The 18950-nt window shown below is 40.6% G+C and overlaps 1 protein-coding gene across 2 annotated transcripts in view; it reads right to left on the bottom strand.

Moving 5' to 3' along the window:
• Positions 1-18950, bottom strand: part of DCLK1 (doublecortin like kinase 1) — a 306559-nt gene that overhangs the window by 146027 nt on the left and 141582 nt on the right. The window lies entirely within an intron of this gene.

Below are 18950 nucleotides of genomic sequence, written 5' to 3'. Positions count from 1 at the left end.
GCCTTGGCGGGGCTTCCTCGCACTCCCGCCGGCCTTGCAGGTCCACCGCCAGGCCCCTGATGTCAGGGGGTGTGGCATATGCTAATAAGTTATGCTAATGAGTTCCCCTAGCTCTTTTTCTACGAAACGACCCCTGGTTCAGATACCTAAAGATAGAAGATGACAACGATGGTATATGTCAACATCCATCAAGACATATATATAATATTATTTATAAGCTTATAGACTCTTGGTTAGAAGACGTTTGTCGAAACGGCATCGCATTCCGGAGACCACCGTCCCGTTGTTGTCATCTTCTATCTTTATGTACCTGAATATACAACTTGAGTGTATCATTATTATTTTTGTACATTTCATATTTACAACTTTATGGTTTTCGTTAAAGAAATATTGAGCGCACTGTGTACAGTTCTTGTGGTTTTATTTTTGCATGTCTACGGACTGTGACCATATTTGTTTTTGTGAACCCTAAGAACGTGCCATTAAAACACTGCTCTTGGCTAGCCATTAAAGCTTACAAAGGCACAAAGGAAAAGGAGTTCTATATAGATCTCTCTCTCTCTGCCACCACTTCAGCTCACTCCGCTCTTAACACACTGAAAGTGTGCCAAATACCACAATAATGCAAAATTCTACCACAAGATTTCAGGAGACAAACAAAGAGCAAACTGGGAAATTCAGGGCAAGGCACTATAAGCTTGAGGTATCCAAATTGTTGCTGTTTGGGACTGTGCAAAAGGAGAACACAGCGTTGGTGAAGGACGAGAAAGAGTCAAGTTACTGTGAGGACTGGGTACAGCATGTTTTCCCAATATGGTTTGCAGCTCATAGCATTAAGCACTTTTCTTATTAGTCAGATGGTAGTAAAGTAGCCAGATATGAATCATGCTGGCAAAAGGTCTAATGTGAGACACAGCTGGCACTGCAAGTGTTCTTTCGATGCTCAAATGAGTAACAACAAATCAGAACCAAGCGTTTAAAGAACACCACCACCCCAAAGTGATATATTCAATTAATAATATGAAATGTCAACACAACTGTTGTTTAGAAGTAATCCCAAGAAGCACGCAATGTCATTTCTCTCAAAATGCTTGGAAACATTTTTTTTCTCGTTCTTTTGCACACAGATGTATTACATGTACCAAAATATTACAGAAGCAGTTTTTTCAGGCACAAGGACAAGATAACTAGCAAAGGTTAGCGACTCAAATGTTTTTAAAAACACAAAACAACTGTCCATTCTCTTGTAACGTAGCAAGCAATATAGTATCCATTCCATTTCTTTTTGTTTTTAAAAATGTAATTTCCAATAATTCTATCTGCCTATGACCAGTCATCCACATGGCCTTCATAAGTATATCATCCTTAAACAAAACAACACTGCAAATATAGTCACTAGGAAAAAAACACCTGCTCTTGAGCCTTTTCAATCAAGCCTGGTTATGGGATGGAGACAGCACTAGAGGCTGATGTCAGTCTGAATACAGACAATGGCTTCCTTGCTGTTATTGCTGGATTGATCAGCAGCCTTTATATGGTGGACCGTGCAATACCATTGAGACATTTGGAGGGGAAAGTAAGTGTCAAGGTGAAACCATGCCCGCGGTCACATGGCCCCCCAAATTCCAAGCCTCATTCTGTACGTGACTGTTTGCTTGTTTGCTAGGGCCATCTGGTCTCATCCAGCATGGCAGTGTGAAGAATGTGGGGTTATATGGCAGGGCTATTGAGGCCATTTGGCTTCAACAGGAAACACAGCACAGCAGGGTATCAGCAAAACATTCCAGAGGAAGGCAGGGGTTTTGGACCATGCAATACCATTGATACATTTGGAGGGGAAAGTAAGTGTCAAGGGATGTACTTTGGAATGGCTTAAATAATTTTGTATGGATCTGATTCAGAAGGCTGCTGTTGGAGATGACACCTGTGTGATACTTGCCCTGTGGGGCTTCACTTGGAACAGTTGACCCATACTGTTTATCTTTTATGTAAAGCCCATGGGATAGAATATCCAGAGCTCTGGAGTTGGAAGCCATCTATATGCTGATACTCACCTCTGTATTGCTTTGCTTAGACCATCTACCACCACTGTAGATGTCCTGAGCCCAGCACATGGGCCACTATGGTCAAGTGACTAAGGGTGAAAATTAAAACTGAATCCAGACAAGAGGTGATGCTGGTTGATGAGGTCTTGGAGAGTATTGTGATTACCATATAAAGAAAGTATTTCTTCTATTTTCATTTAGCATAGAGGGCTCACTAGCACCGCTAACTAACCTGACTATGTGAATCCATGCTACAATAAATCTGAGGTTAGACTATTGTAATGCCTGTTTCATGAGACTGCTTTTGGAAAACTCAGAAGCATCAATTGTACACATCATCACAATTTGTTTACCATTAGGAGCTAGGTGGAGTGAGAATATTAAATCTGTACTGAAGTCACTGTACTGTACCGTACCGTACTGTACTGTACTGTACTGTACTGAAGTCATTGATTACTGACCAGTTTCTGGCCATTTTAAAATGCTGGATCATAAAGTCCTTCATAACGTGGAACCCACACTTAGTATGCTCCATTGCAAGAGATTTGCAGATCTGAGCAGGATTTTTGAAGGTGCCACTCTGAAAATCAGTTGCTACCCATATGTAAACCTTTTATGTTGTGCTCCCCTCCTCACCTGATAACGTCAGGGAGGCTCCCTCATTTTGTAGAATGTGCAAAAATGGTACTTTTAGGATGGCATTTCTATGAAAAGAATATTGTTCTGCTGAACATTTGTAAATTCTTTAATAAAATATATTGTTGACTTTTAATTTTTGTGATGTATAGATTAATCTATACTGTGTATAGATTAATAAAATATATTGTTGACTTTTAATTTTTGTGATCTGCTTTGAGTTTTTTGTGACAAAGGCCTACTCTACATGAAGTAAATAAGTAAATAAACCCAATGTAATCAAAATAAATAAGTAAATGTGATGGATATTGACAGGATCTTGAGATCTGCAAAGGCTCTAGATCACTGTCCATCATGGCTGCTGAAATCCTGTAAGAACCACATTAACGAGTTCTTGGTGCCCATCATAAATCAATCACTGACTCAGGGCACCTTTCCTTGCCCACTCAAAGAAGCAGTTATCCATCAACTATGCAAAAACCATTCCTACAGGCATCTAGTCTCTAATCGGCCCTTTCTGGGCAAGGTGATCAAAACAGCAGTGGTGGACCAATTCCAGGTGTTCTTGGGCAATTTATCTGCTCTGGACCCTTTTTAGTCTGATTTCAGGCCAGGCTATGGGATGGAAGTGGTGATAGCCTCAGTTGATTATCTGCATCTGAACGTAGGACAGGCCACTTTATGACTACTACTGAATTTATCTACAGTCTATGACAGTGGACCATGCCATCTTGATGGGATGTTTGGAGAGAGAAGTAGGCATGAGGGGATGTCCTCTGAAGTGTTTTAAATCATTCCTTAAGGAGCAAACTCAAAGGACTGCTGTTGGAGACCAGCTGTCAGTGTGGGATTTGTCCTGTGGGGTTCCTCAAGGTGCAATCCTATCCCCTATGTCAGGGGTCCCCAACCTTTTTTGAGACTGTGGGCACTTTTGGAATTCTGACACAGCATGGTGGGTGCAGCCACAAAAGGCACACAGTGAAGGTTATTATGCTGTGGTGGCAACAATGTTTTAAAAAACCCGCATAGCCAATGAATCGCCAGTGTCCAACCAGAAGCCTGGCTAGGCAAAATCACCACTTGTCTCCACCTACTTTCTAAAAACTCTTGACAGGTGCCAGAAAAGGTGTCAGCAGGTGTCACAATTCCCACAGGCACCATGTTGGGGACCCCTACTCAATGCTATTCAATCTCTTTGTAAAATCCTTAGCAGAAATCATTCATAGTTTCAAAATTGGGTGTCATTAATATGTCGACGATGCCCAGCTCTGTATCTCTCTAAACAAATCCTGTCGTGATGCAGAAGAGCTCCACTATGACAGCTTTGCTCCTCTGAGCAGGACTTTCTGCAGGTGCCACCCTACAAATGGGCAAGATCAACAATTGCCCATACGTGTGCATTCTGTTCTGGCTCCCACCTTGAGAATGACCTTCCTGAGGTGGTCAGGAATGGCTCTCATACTCAAAATACTCTTAGAAATACTAAAAATTAATATTCCGTTAATACCAGAAATATACTTACTAAACATGATACTGGATGCAATAAAAGATCATAACCACATAATCAGCTACATTCTAACAGCAGCTAGAATATTAATAGCAAAGCACTGGAAAACTAAAAGCATACCATCTACAAAAGAACTTAAGCATAAAATCCTGGAAGTAGCAGAAATGGACAAATTAAACATAGAGTTACAAAATAAATCTGAAGAACTCTTCTGGGACAGATGGGAAAAAATTATGACTGGCTGAAGATGAAGAAGATAGAATAGAACTGAAATTGGGCTAGTTAAAGTCAGATAGTGTTAAAGAAGATAGACAAACGTTATGTTATGAAATGTATAAGACTGTAAGAAGATAGAATAGAACGCATTCCGGAGACAGATATTGTTAAATAAGAGAGATGTACGTTATGTTATGAAATGTTTGAAAGTGGAAGGAATATGTTGTGTTGAAAACTGAAAATAAATTTATATTAAAAAAAGGAATGCTCTCGTACTTATGTCTTTCACAAACTATGTAAAACACAGGCTGCTCTAGGCTGATCCTGCATTGAGCAGAGGGTTGGACTAAATGGCCCCTTCCAACTCTGTGATTCTATGATTCTATAATTGTTCAGGGAGAGCATTTTTACAAAAGTAATAAGTTATTCTATAACAAAATGGTTTAGGAAAGCACTGCAAAAAAGGGAGTGAAATAATAAACTATACCACTGTGTATAGTATGTATTGTCTTCTTGCTGTATGTATTATTCTACTTTCATTGTTTTTTTCTTTCTCCATTGTTTAACATATAGTGTCTAATATTTTTGCCTTGCTTCAGATCGCTGTAATCCTAATCCTATTACATTATTAGATGATTCATTTTACTGATTGCACTGATGGATTCTGTGTACTCCATCTGGAGTCTCAGCAAGAAAGGTGGTCTATATACAAATAAATAAATACATAAATAAATAAATATAATTCATGTGCTTCCATACTATGGGTTGGCATTATTAGTGATATCTAAGGTCATCTGAATGTGATTCCCTGGCAGGTGGTAATCTGCCTTTATACAAAGGTGAGCATAGCAGTGCTGACTTCTCCAGACTCCTGAAGAACTCCTTCCCCTTTCCCCTTCCATCTTTCAACCATTCCCGTAATACTACTTTATCTGACTGCTGCTGCAGCAGGGAAGGGCGAATAGGTGAAAAGGCAAAGCATCCCCCTTTTTGGCCTTGCTTCCCCTCAGTGCGGAGGCAGTGGGAAGAGACTGGGGTTGAGAAGAGAGACTTTCCTCTCCGCTAGCCCTGTCATCATCTCAATAGCCACACATGCCACCATCAGTTAACTGGATCTGGAGAGTCTTGTAAAGCCCATAGTGTGGTCCTGATAATGTTATCATGAACACCACAGACTGTTAGTATTTCTGAGACTGGGGTTTAGGAGAGAAACAAGACTTGGGCTTGGAGAGAAACAAGGTACTTGCAGATTGTGGGATACAACAACTCTGTTTACCAAGTCCTGTTCCAAATTAAAATGTTGTGTGTGTAGGGTAAAGAAAGAGTTGCTTATCTCTCATCTGAAAGAATCTGTACTTTTTACCTGTGATGATCTGAACCCATACAGCATCAGCACAGACCATGGGGCAGATGGCCTGCTCATGCTGCCTGAAATTAGACAGAACAGGAAGAAAGGGTCCGAACATTACATTCTTGTCTTGGATCAGCAGGAGAGGAAAGGGGTTGGATCCAGACTACAATGGCAATTCCTGCCAATTCCCCCTTCCCACTATAGAGTAGACTCCCCCCCCCCAATGTCATTCCTCAGCTTCCTCTGCCCTCATGAGCAGCATTTCATGGAAGTCAATGGGTGCCGTAGAAGGGCAAGTTCCACTGATGGAAAATTTAGTCTGCATCCAGACCAGGATCCACAAAGTGGCACTCATGCTCAGCTTGAATGGAAGCTGCACAATGGCAATCCCCAAACAGTAGCCAAGTCTACTGAACCTATCTCTTTCTTTTGTTTTCACGAACACGCTGCAAGAATAAGAAGTGCCTAATGAGTTTTTGTACCGTGCATCCAAAGGTTTCACAGGTGCAGTTCAATCACACAGCAGATTGATACTGGATAGGTCAACTTGCATCTCAGTGAGTACCTGATTTAATGGGCTTGGAAAGTCAAGAGCGACTGGATTATACACAACGACAAGATAACAATATTGGGCACCTTGAATTAAAAGAGAAAGAGGCATTTTTAAGTAACTCCTTTTACAGAGAGCAATGTGCAGCTTGAACACGCAGAACTGCTAGTTTACTGACTCAAAGACTGAAAATATAGAGAACTGATTCAGAAACAAGGTGAGGTATATATTAGCTGTTAGCTGGTTTCTTCAAGTAATGCTGAATGCCAACATGGCATTTCTTAATATTACGGTTGCCTTTTGTGGCTGCTACCACAAGCAAATGTTTTCTATGCCCCCCACAAGGCAGCTGCAATGTAATAATTGTCCCTTTTCTAAGACAGCAGCAGGAGAGGTAGCTTAGTTCTTTGACTAGAGAATGAATCAGCCCCTTTCTTCTTCATCCACCCCCCAAAAGTATGTACGGCCCCCTGGAATCCTTGCAATCCAGCTTCTTTATCCTGACAGCAAGGTCAAGAGAATTTTTAATAAGCTTTTGTATTAGCCTAAAATAGGCACAAACCCAAGGAAATTTAACTTGGTTCCTTTCTATCCACTCAATGATTTAACCCCCTTAAAAGCCCAAAAATGTATACTCCTGCCCAGGCTGAACTGTCACCACTCCCAGGCTAGTTTTAAAAGCCCACGGATTTTATATTAGCTTACTTTCCTGCGACGGATAATTCCACAAAAGTGTAACATTACTTAGAGGAACATCAAATTCTAATCATTACTCTATGACCTATCACATACATCCTCTTAGTACCATGGCAACAGCAACATTTTTTAGCAATTAACCTTAGAATAGTCATGGCATAATACCCATACACAGGATTAGCACACAGTTATCCTATGTGAGAAGCTCCTTAAATTGTTGCTAGACACAAAGGTCCATAAAACCACAAATGCCAACACAGTAGGACTGCTATGCATATACCACAAATGCCAACAGAACAGGACTGTTATACATATTGAAAACCACCTGCTAATTATGAAAGTCAAGCATTTGAACATTTTTTACCAACTGCCTTGTGCATGCTCCTTGCATACACCACAAAAATTGGGAAATGAGTAGCAGAAAGATTAGTGGTTAATGTGGTAGTGGTGGACAGTTGGTGGAGATTGTCAACTCAGGAGTTATATTTCTCAGGGTGGACATGTGCTTTGGCCATGTTTTAAAACAAACAAAATAATACATGGCCAATTCAGATTTTTTTTAAAAGGCCAAATGACTTGCAACAAATTCTGATAATTTAGTCAGAGCTAGCATATTGTGTTGCCCACATTTTTCTTCCTAACTGGACTTCTGTCAATAGAGAATGGAAAGGGTACATTGATACATGGGCTAGGCAGCTAGGCTACTGCATACAGTGCTTCAGATCTGGCTGATCTGGTTGCTTTCCAAAAAGGCAGCACAACCCAGAATCTCCTGTGGTGTTGCAAGGGGCTATGAAGGTGCTGTCACATCAGGGAGGGGTGGCAGCTGGATTGCAAGCAGTACACATAGTCTCTGGCCTCATTGGACCCTTGCAAGATAAGATCATGCATCAAGTCCATATGACTTTCAGAGACTTCAGCAAGAACTTACTTGACAAGCAGGAAAAGCCTGCAGTTCCATCAACTAGGGAACAGGCTGAGTAACTCTATATGGCTAGCGAGCAGTTTTATCACAGAACACAGGGCAAAAAATCCTGTGTTCTTTCTGCCTTTTCATTTTAATACTACACCTAGCGTTTTCTCTTTTATTTGCAATGCAGATTTTATCCTGGTATGGGAAAGTAACTACAGGGTATAACTACAGGGGGGTCACATATACCAGTCACATGACAGGGATAATAGAAGACCAGACACTATAGTTGAGTAGTCCCCTGAAGCTGAGCAGAATAGGCATTGTGTTGAATACTGAAATTTTAGATCTCCGTAGATTTTGATCATGACTCATTTAGGGTTCCCACCCAGCCAGAATTTTATTGACCTGACAAGAATTCTATTACCTCGGCCTTTTGCCAGAATTGAGGGTGCAAAGCAAAAGAAAATCCAGCTGGGCTAATACTTTTCAGTCACGTATCATTACAGGAGAGGAATTACACACATGTGCAATGAAAGCAGTGTTGTAAGAATTCAAACACAGAAGGAACATTTTGAGATGGGCTGGGTCCAATGGTTCTCTTCTGCTATAGCTTTCTCTAAGAAGACTTAATAGAAAGGCACCTCTGACCCAACCCGATGTCACATCATAGAGGTCAGTCTCTGCATAAGATGAGATGGCCTACAACATTTTATAAAATCCAAATGACCAGACTGCCTCCCCTCCAATGGCCTGCTTTGCTGCTGTTCAGATTAACCTGTAGAAACATAAGACAATGCCTTTCACATTCTGGGAGTCAAGAATGATAGATTAATTTAGCACACTGCTGTTGGCTGCACATCCTGCTTCAGTGACTTTAGCAGCAGCTTCAGCTATAGTTATCAGCTGGTAAGTATATTAAATAGAAGTTCCTCTCACTTCCTTGCACGAAACAATGTCCACTTAGAAAAGCTACTGGATGCCTTTTAACGGTCACAATAATGTCTTCCAGTCATATTTGGAAGTGTATCTTGTTTCTTATTGGAGAATTGGGCACAAGTCTCCTTGCACATCCTCTCTTCCCCAACATCTACAGACTCCCTCACTCAAATTGAAGGAAGCATCTAATAAAAAGGGAAGTGTTCAATCACAATTCACAGTGAAGTAGGGTTGCCAAGTCCATCTTCTGCCCCCAGCAGGGAACTTTGGGGGCGTTCCTGGAGGGGGCGGGGCATCACCGACGTGATGATGTCACATTGGGGACGTCCGCCACCCCCCCCCCACGCCCAATCTCCAGAAACGCCAGTTTCCTGCACTTAAAGGAGCCGGCATTTCCCTTTTTACACGGAACCGGCGTTTCCCCTTTAAGAGCAAAGAGCCGGCATTGCCCTTTTAAGTGCCGGAGCTGGCATTTCCCTGCAAGCTTGATCTCAAGCAGAGATCGGGTTTGGGAGGAAATGCGGGTTCCATGAACTTAAAGGCAGCCACACCTCTCTCTCAAGAGAGAAGGGAGAGGGGTGGCTGTGGGTGTTGGGGGCCCCCATCTGGCCAGCGGTGGGTAGAACCAGAACCCCCCCAAACGGGGGACCCCTGGCAAACTGGGGGGGTTGGCAACCCTACAGTGAAGTTTTGTCTAAGCTCATGTGAGAGAAAGTTGAATTTGTAGGGCACAATGTAGTAAGGGGCCAGGGAATATCAATTCTTATATCTGACAACAAAGTTCTATATCTTTGTTTCCTGAATTTTCTTCTTTCCTCCCCACCCTATCCAATTAACTCATATAAAGCCCTGTCAGGCCTTATGAAATGTTCATCAATTGATTTCAGGTTATTAAACTATTTCAGAAGTAATCAGTTTTTATTTTTTTCCCAGTGGGTTTTTCCCTCCACTTCTCTCAGCTAATGCACTGTGGTTTGTTTTTATAAGGTTTTTTTTTAAGTTAATGAATATTAAGAATGAATATATTATCCTCAAATGCCTTTAGGAAAGTTAGACACTTTCTGAAAGCTAATGAATTATGGATTTTGAATAATTAGATTCTCTTTGGAAAAGATACTGCTATTATAGGAAAAAATGTGAGGACATTTTCTGGAAGAATAGTATATGCTTATTCAGAGCTTTCAGTCCACAGAATGTATATCTAAGTATGCAGTGTGGGAAGCCACTTGCTTTAAGACGACAAACTAATACAAAAGAGGAACCTCCTATTGCGAGAAAACTTTCATTCACAGTGCAGAGCTCCATCCAGCCATATTTCAAACTCAGCAATGAACCGAAAGTAGTCCGCTTATCTTCAAAATACGTTAGAAAAATTCAACATCAGTACAAAATGGAAGGTCACTTAATATAATTGCAAAAACATATCCTCAGATGCAAGTTGCCCAGACTCTGGTTTCTTCCAAAGACATCTGAAAGTTTCTAGCTACAGGGAATATAATAAAGCCACTCATTAATAATTAGGCCAAGATTACAGAGTTTAAATTCCTATACAGTGAACAGCATATTAAAAATGAATTACAGCAGATGTCCACACAATACAGAAACATTCAAAATGAAAATTCAAACACATGCCTTTAAAAAAAAACCCTGAAGGACAACGCATGAGAAGTTATCACTGAAATAATAAAGTATTGAAAAAGGATTTTAAACCTTTAGATCAATGAGGAAAGAATAAAAGGCTAGACTGTGAGATAGGTATATAAAGCAGCAGAATTCATGGGTTACTTTTGTACTTCCTGTAAGGTAGGGTTGCCAGATCCAGGTTAGAAAATTCCTGGAGATTTTGAAGGTGGAGCCTGAGAAAGGCAGGATTTGGGGAGGGGAGGGACTCCAATTGGGTATAATGCCACAGAGTCCACCCTCCAAAGCAGCCATTTTCTCCAGGTGAACAGATCTCTATCACCTAGAAATCCACTGTAATCCCAGGAGATCTCCAGCCACCACCTAGGGAATTATAACCAGAAAACAACTTCATGTAAAAAGATGATGGTCTGATTCAAGATAAGAAGTCCTTGGAAAAATGAGTCTTCAACCTGGCGGTCTTTCAGTACTTTGATCAGGCTAAATCTTTAATTAAGCAAAGGATCTGTGACACGGAACACCAGCAAGATTTAACAAGGTCTTCCAACTTCAGGGCCCCCAACTCCAGGGCCTCCAAGGAGACAAGATACATCATAAAAACAGCCAAATATCTTAAAACTTTAGTTTCCCCCCCTCATAGGAGGGCTTTTACACTGGCCAGGTGTGACTCCATGCCGTCCAGGCTTTTGGAAGGAAGATATAAGGAGACCCCATATACTGAGAGGACCTGCCCTTGCCCTCTAGTCGAGGTGGAAACAATAGAACTTTTTTTTTTTCTGCCCACTTTATAAAGAAATATGCAACATAACATTTCTGCCCCTTGTTGATAGATCCACTGTTGTATCAGACAGGGCAGACTTAGATAAACTCAGGGCTTTTTTTGTAGAAAAAGCCCAGCAGGAACTCATTAGCATATTAGGCCACACCCCTGATGGTGCAGCTCATTAGCATATTAGGCCACACCCCATGCCTTCCCTGATAAACTATTAGCAGATGAAAAACCAGCTATTACTAAAGCAACAGCCAAATTCTGTGCTCAGGCGATTAGAGTATGTAATAAATTTTAGTTCTGTTTCTGAGTTCAGTCTTCTGATATAGATTTTATAAGGAATTCAATTAAATAGTGCCTGTTTTAACTTTTAGGTTTATAATTAAATGGTTTTATGATGTTATCTTATTAATTTTATATGTATTTTAATTAACCTTTATATGTATTTTAATTAACTACTCTAATTTGATATCTGTTCATCTAATTGGAGTGTTTTAACATCTATACCTTCATACTTAAAAATGATTTGCTGTGTGAACTTGTATCTGGTCATGGACTGCAATAAATTATTCATTCATTCAAGCTAAGAGTAGTTACAAACCAGAAGAAAGCCTTGAATAAATAGGCACACTAGCAATGTTGTTCCATGTTTCACCTGGCAAGGCTTTTTCAAGTAGGACCACTTTCTCAAAACAGGATATTGCTGAAACCAAAACTCAGGCATATTCTTCCAAAATACCTATTTAAGGCTTCCTTCTGGTTTGAAACTCAGTGTTGTGGCTTGGTTGTCTAGTTTCAACTTGAAACGTGGCTTCTGTTACTTAAAAACTGAAGGCACCCCGAGCACCTTCAACAGAGTGATTTATGAGCCTTTGATGGACTGTGGGAATGTTTGGTTTTTTGCCCTGTGATCTGAGAATTTGAATTTTGATGTTGTTGGTATATGAATAACTTTGGAATTTGTATTATGAGTTGTGTATATGATATAAAATTAATTTTCATAGAATAGTTTGAGTAATTTAATCATCTTTGGTTAGGTAAAACAATTAATTTTACATGCAGTTGTTTTGCTGGTTACAATTTCACTGTATGTCTCACTGTGTTTTGTATTACCATCTAGGGAATGGCAGCCCTTTTCTAAGGAGAATGGAATACCTTGGGCTCTCACCCTTCATGAACCAGCTAGTCTAAGATCTACTTAGCTCTAGAGACTGAATGATATCAAGCTATTTTCTAAAGTAGCTTTCATATATTTAATTTAACTAGTGAAAAACCTGTGGTAAGTGGCTTTCAGCTCCATTTCATTCCTACTAGAACTCGGTGACCAGGGAAGAAATCCTGGAAAGGGGTTGAAAACATCTAGGCCTGCTGCGACTAATAAGTGCCTGGGGTAATGGTGGTTTGATCAGTAAAATGGAACCCACTGCCCATGTGCCATTTGGATCCTTGATCCTAATAATCCATCCCCAGTTGTTTTTCAAGTAAATTAAATATGTTGAGATGATACAGTTCTAGCATTTCAACTAGTCATACTCAATCTAGTGGAGTATAATACATATCCAGTTCAGCCCATAGTTACAGGCAGTTATATAAAATAACAGTTATACATGGTGTGTGGTGGTCACACATCACAAGGTTGTTTCAGCTTCCACAGGAAAATTCGACAGTAGTCAGGGTTCAATAAATCTACTACATAAGCGGACAGAAGAGATGGTATTATAAAAGGACAGCATATACAATCATAATCTCTGTTCAAAGGTCATTTTGCCTTTCTTTGTAGAAAAAGTCCAGAACAGATTGATCTGAACTGTAAGGTTCTGAAAAATCAATGTACATTTTTTAATAAAGCATTCTACTCTGATGGAACAAAAGGGGGGGGGGATCCCAACAGTTTCTGTGATTATCTGCCCACACAAGTTGTTTAAGTCATGTAGGGCTACTCTTTCAAACAACCGCAACCCTTGTATGGCTAGAAGGTTAAAATTATATGTGCAAAGTTCTTGTTACAGGTATTAAAAAGAGGCAGCTGCTAATTCAAAGCCCTATATGGTTTGGGACATACCTGAAGAATCCCTTATGAAAAGGAGAAGAGGAGGAGGAGGAGATTGGAGTCTCAGAGCAGTTTACAAACTCCTTTCCCTTCCCCTCTCCACAACAGACACCCCGTGAGGTGGGTGGGGCTGACAGACCTCTTCAAAGAACTGCTCTTTTAAGAACAGCTCTGACAGAACTATGACTTGCCCAAAGTCATCCAGCAGCTGCAAGTGGGGGAATCCAACCCGGTTCTTTCAGATTAGAGTCCATGCACTTAACCACTACACCAAACTGGCTACACCATAACCATCTTCAAAGGCCCTGCTTGGGTGCCCCCACTTTCTGAGATTGGTGGATGGACAACCCAGGAGAGGGCCTTCTGAGTCATAGCACCAAGGCTCTGGAACTCTCTCCCCAAGAAGATTTGTCTGTCCCCTTCTGTGGCTGTCTTCTACCACAGGTGTTTTGTTTTTTGTTTTGTTTGTTTAGCATTTGTTCAATGATCCCTCCTTCTTAACTAACATTTTAATTATATGTATTTCAACTCTGTTTTTAATCTCTTTTTAAAGTTGTGTTGATGAGGTAATATCAAAGCTCCCTTGTCCCCCCAAAATGCGTCAGCTGAAGGTCAATTTGGGGTAGGGTTGCCAAGTCATTTTTCTTCTGCGGCGGGGGCTCCCGGACGGTGTCTTCAGCGCGTGTGCGTGCCGCATGCACGTCAGCCGGATGTGACGTGATGATGCCGGGCACGCTGGGGGTGGGGCCACAGCCATTTGAGGGGAAAACATAGAGTTTTCCCCTCAAATGGCTGTGCCCCTGCCCCCAGCGTGCCCAGCGTCATCACGTCACTATTCGGCGCCGATGGAAATCGGGCGTCCAAAGCGGGGGGGAAATCCGCCCCCCGGGGGGACTTGGCAGCCCTAATTTGGGGTTCAGGACAGTTAAGAACAAGTTATAAATACAATTATAATAAATACTATAGATATATATGAACTGATAAAATTTAAAACAATAAAAATGACAATAATCAGACCAATTAGATGGCGTTGAATATTCCATATCCTTCTCTAGAGGGGAGGAGACAGGGAGGCCAGGCTTAATGGCAAACCATTGCTGTCCTGAATCATAGGCCTGGCTGAACATCTCTGTCTTACAGGCCCTGAGGAACTGCATTAGATCCTGCAGGGCCCAGATGTCATTAAGCAGAGAGTTCCACCAGGCAAGCACCAGGGCCAAGAAGGCCCTGACTCTGGTTGAGGACAACTGGATATCCTTTGGGCCAGAGATCACCAGGAAATTCTTTGGAGATAAGAGTGTAATGCCCTTCAGGGGATATACAGGGACAATACTGCAGAGAGAATCCTCACTGCCCAGGGTAACAAGCTACTGCCAGGAGATGTCCAGAGTACAATACCCTTCAGGGGGTATATAGGGGCAATACTGGAGAGAGAATCCTTACTGCCCACGGTAACAAGACACCACCAGCACCTCTAAAGTAACCCTCAGCTGAGAAATTAAGAGACCACATCTCCAGTCCTATCAGATGTTAATCAAGAAGTCAGCCCTGCATGGCAGGACACTCACAAACTGAGTTCTACAATTACTTGGTAGTGGTAGCCAAAATAAGCCAAGGTACAGGTTTTACACTGAAGCCCCCAAACCAAAATAATACTACAGGAGTACAATTAATGAGGTTTATTTTTAAAATGTACAAAAGTATACAAATACAGAAACAGTGCAAAGCAGCAAAGAAAATAATAAAACTAAATAACTATTCTAGGCTGCAGTCACACACACTAAATAATCCACTTCCAATCCACTTCTGATGCACTTTCCAACAAAGTTCGAAAGTGCACTGAAAGTGGATTGAAAGTGGATTATTTGGTGTGTGTGATCCTAGAATACTTATCTAGGCTCTAGGCCTCTGACCCAGATGTTACCTGGTCAGACTGAAGGTACAGCGTCTAGATAGAACTTCAAAGTTCAAAATCCAAGAAGCTGGAGGTCCAGCTGCACAAGGCCCAGCCTACATGGCAAGAAGGAAGGAAGGCTCAAAGGGATCAAACTAGAATAAATGGTCTTGCTTTATGCCAAACTACACACAGCTGGAATTATCCTGTTTGGCCAATCCTGTGTGTTGCTAAGACACGTGACTGATGTAGCTGACATGTACCTACAATCAAGCCATCTACCTATGTTCAGGGTTCTTTGTGCTAAGGAGATGGAATGTGCATGCAAAACTCTCTCTGGGTCTCTGGCCTAGAAGCTCCCAGGCCCATGATCTCAGTTGCACCTGTGCCTGACTCCATCTCAACTCTTAACTCTCTTGAAATTGCAAGTCATCAGGATATTAATTTCCCAGAGACGAGCCTTCAGTAACTTGGCTGTGCCCAAAAGCCTGAACCAAAATTTGAAAGACCAAGAAACAGCTAGACAACACCAGGTTTTTGACAGGTATGATTAGGCAAGGAGTTTGTTTTAATGGTTTTATAATATATTTTATCACGTATTTTTTAAATTGTTAGCCACCTTGGCAGCCCTTGTAAAGGCAGAAAGGCAGGATTTAAATTCTGTAAATAAATAAAATAAGTAAATTGGGTGGCGTGGTAGCTAGGACTCTGGAAAAACCTGGACAAAGTTGCTTAGCTTTTCTGTGCTTCAATTTATTCTGCATCATTAGGGCAAAAAATAGCTTTTATTACTTAAGAGCTGCTAAATAATTATGCCCAAGATCATGAAGCTCTCAGGATATCATTTGGATTATTATTTTAATGACAGATTCCTGGCTTTAACTGGTGTACAATGTCCCTCCTCTGAAGTGGTTTTGAAAGTACTCAGAGAAAAGGAGAGTGTGAAAGCCATTATTATAACACTAAAGGTTTTTTTCTACATCTTTTAACATATAAACACACATATCTAACAGACATAAACTACAACATAAACATAGAACATACATCAGATCCTTCATCAATCCCCATATGGCTTAAATCGCATTTCCATAAACTTATTAGGCATTAGCCTTAAGTTCAAGCCACTTATAAACAGATGACCACATTTTTGTAAATATTGAATTCATATTTCCATGTAATAACACTAAAGTTTTAAAAGATACCAGTCAAAGGCCTTAACCAGAAATTCACGTATATTGCATATTATAACGTAACATTTCCCATATCTGTCTCTCTATGGGGGCAACTGGTCCCAGAGTATGTACTGGGTCAATAGCACAGATCAGAATCCTGCCTGTACAGGAGGCTTCCTGATAACCTGATGTTCCATGATGGAAGAAAGATGGAAAATAACTGTAACAAATTCTATTGAGTGTTCAGGCTTATATAAATTAATTCAAACAAGTCCACTATGGTGATTACTGGTAAAATTGAAAATATAGAATGTGAGAACACATATAGGTGAGTAGCCATCTCTGCTAATTCATAAAGATAAATATAGAAATACAAACTAACAACCAGAACTCTATAAGTTATAATAAACCAACAAACATGTATCTGAATGAAAACATTTTATACTGTCCCGAACACAGATTTACTAACCAGAGGATGAGTCATATCACAATTTTATATCATGTACCAGGGCTTCCTATTTGTTTCTGGGTCATATTCAAGGTGCTGGTTCTTACCTATGTATCTTGCAACACACCCATATGCACCAGTTTAGGGCTCCTCCAGTGCCTCATCCTTGAAATATTTGCCACAGTTTGAGCACATTTCTTCTCAGCCGTGGCCCCTGTTCTTTGGAACAGCCTCCCAGAGGTTGTCAGACCTGAAAGCTTTGTAAAGCCTTCAGGTTGAAAGAGGCTTGTGGAGGGAACTAAACTTTAGCAATGCTCATGTGGTGGAAATGGATTTATGGGCTATTTTTCATACTTTTGCATTTAATAATACATTTGTGTACCACCATTTGTATTTCCATTAGTAAGCTGCACTGAACTGCCATTTAAAAGTGGGGAAAGTAGGCTATAAATATTTCAACAAATAAATATTCCTTCCAGGAAATTCAGCAGATTTTGAAAGGATGGAGAGTACCTTGTTCCTACATTTGAAAAGGTTCTGTTACAGAATCTTGCAAGAACTAAGAATGGACAATTCTTCAGTACATGTCCTGCCATATGCACACACAAAGATCAGTTTCTTTGTATGGCGCTGTTCTGGGACTGCCTTTGGACTGGGAAAAAAATATGGAACAATTACATACAAAGACTTACCAGCCACCTTTACTGCTGGATCCCAGAGAACCAAGGTAGACATGCAACACAATTAACCACCTAGTTATTTAGGCTGACTGGAAGTAGGTAAAGCCAGAGCAAGTAAACTGTGCAGAGACACAACAAGAAGAGAACTTCCAGCTGACAGGGGCCTTCAGTCATGCAAATCTTCTTAATTATCATGGTATACTTACAGGTGTCTTGGCAGCACTGAATTAGCAAGATCTTGTCCTATGTGAATATGCCTTCACTGAAGGCATCTAGTAACTTATGAAGATGTGTGCCCAAAGTGAGGTATTTTGAACCAACTACAGGAAATATTTCTAATCTTGTGGAATGAAAATAAACTGTTGTTTAACCTTCTCCCCTAGCCTATAAATGACCTCACTCTTTAAATTTGAGGCAAGTAATTATCATTATACAAGTTGCATATGATTTGTTACAATTATGTGCCTTTCAACTGCAAGTACAGGAGCATCTTAAAAAGCCTTTAGTGGCTGAAGAAAAAAGCAGGTTAGGTATATACTTATGCTTTAGCATATATTTCTGACAAAGTACTGCTTGTTCATCATGAGTTTCAGGGAGATGGACATATTTAGGCATGGTGTAGGAGGGGTTGTCTCTGGTTTAGATGAGGAAAATGGCAGGAGTGGAAGCCTTAAATCTTTCCTTGACCGGTAGTCCCAATCTGAATCAGAGGTCCTGTGCTGGGTATGTGCATTTTAAAAAACACTACAAGCACCATATATGGAACCTAGCATGTTATCTAACGATACCTAATTCACCTCCTCAGATATAGACAGCCAGTTTATGATATTACAAGATTCTCAAAGACCAAGTCTTTGTGACACATCTTAAAAGCATGCATAATTTGAGAGATTCCCTAGAAACTAGCTCAATTTCTCTACCACAAGAGTCTCTTTTTCTGACATGTGGGAAAAACAAGTCAACTAGCAGAGTCTGCTCTCCAGAGCATAGCCAAAAAGCTGCTTAACACATTAGCCAATGTTCTACAATCATAACAGATGGGGAAATATTTAGCGGTTTCTACTCTTCTCTTTTTACCATTGGGACATAATAATCAAGGTTACAGAAACCCAACAACTGAAAATGTAACACTTCTAACTTTAATACCTTACTCTGTTCAAGAGGCATCTGAGCCATGAAAATCTGATCTATGTCAATTGCCAGTCAGAGGGTAAAGTACAAATACTGGTACAGGAAACCAGACCTCAAGATGTGCTGGCAAATTAAGATGAGATCAGTTTTCAGAGATTACAATCTCTGTGCCTTTTCATTTTAATAATCGTCTTCTGTTCTTTCTTCTGTAATAGTTATGTTTGTTCTGTAATGGTTCTATAATTCTGCACAAGATTTGTGTGTATGTAACCACATGGAAATAATCCTAAAAAGAAGCAGAAGGCAGCAGGGAAA

Source organism: Gekko japonicus, unplaced genomic scaffold (assembly GCF_001447785.1).
Source record: "Gekko japonicus isolate JY-2015 unplaced genomic scaffold, Gekko_japonicus_V1.1 scaffold999, whole genome shotgun sequence".
NCBI lineage: Eukaryota > Metazoa > Chordata > Lepidosauria > Squamata > Gekkonidae > Gekko > Gekko japonicus.
This window is presented reverse-complemented; position numbering and strand designations above follow the sequence as displayed.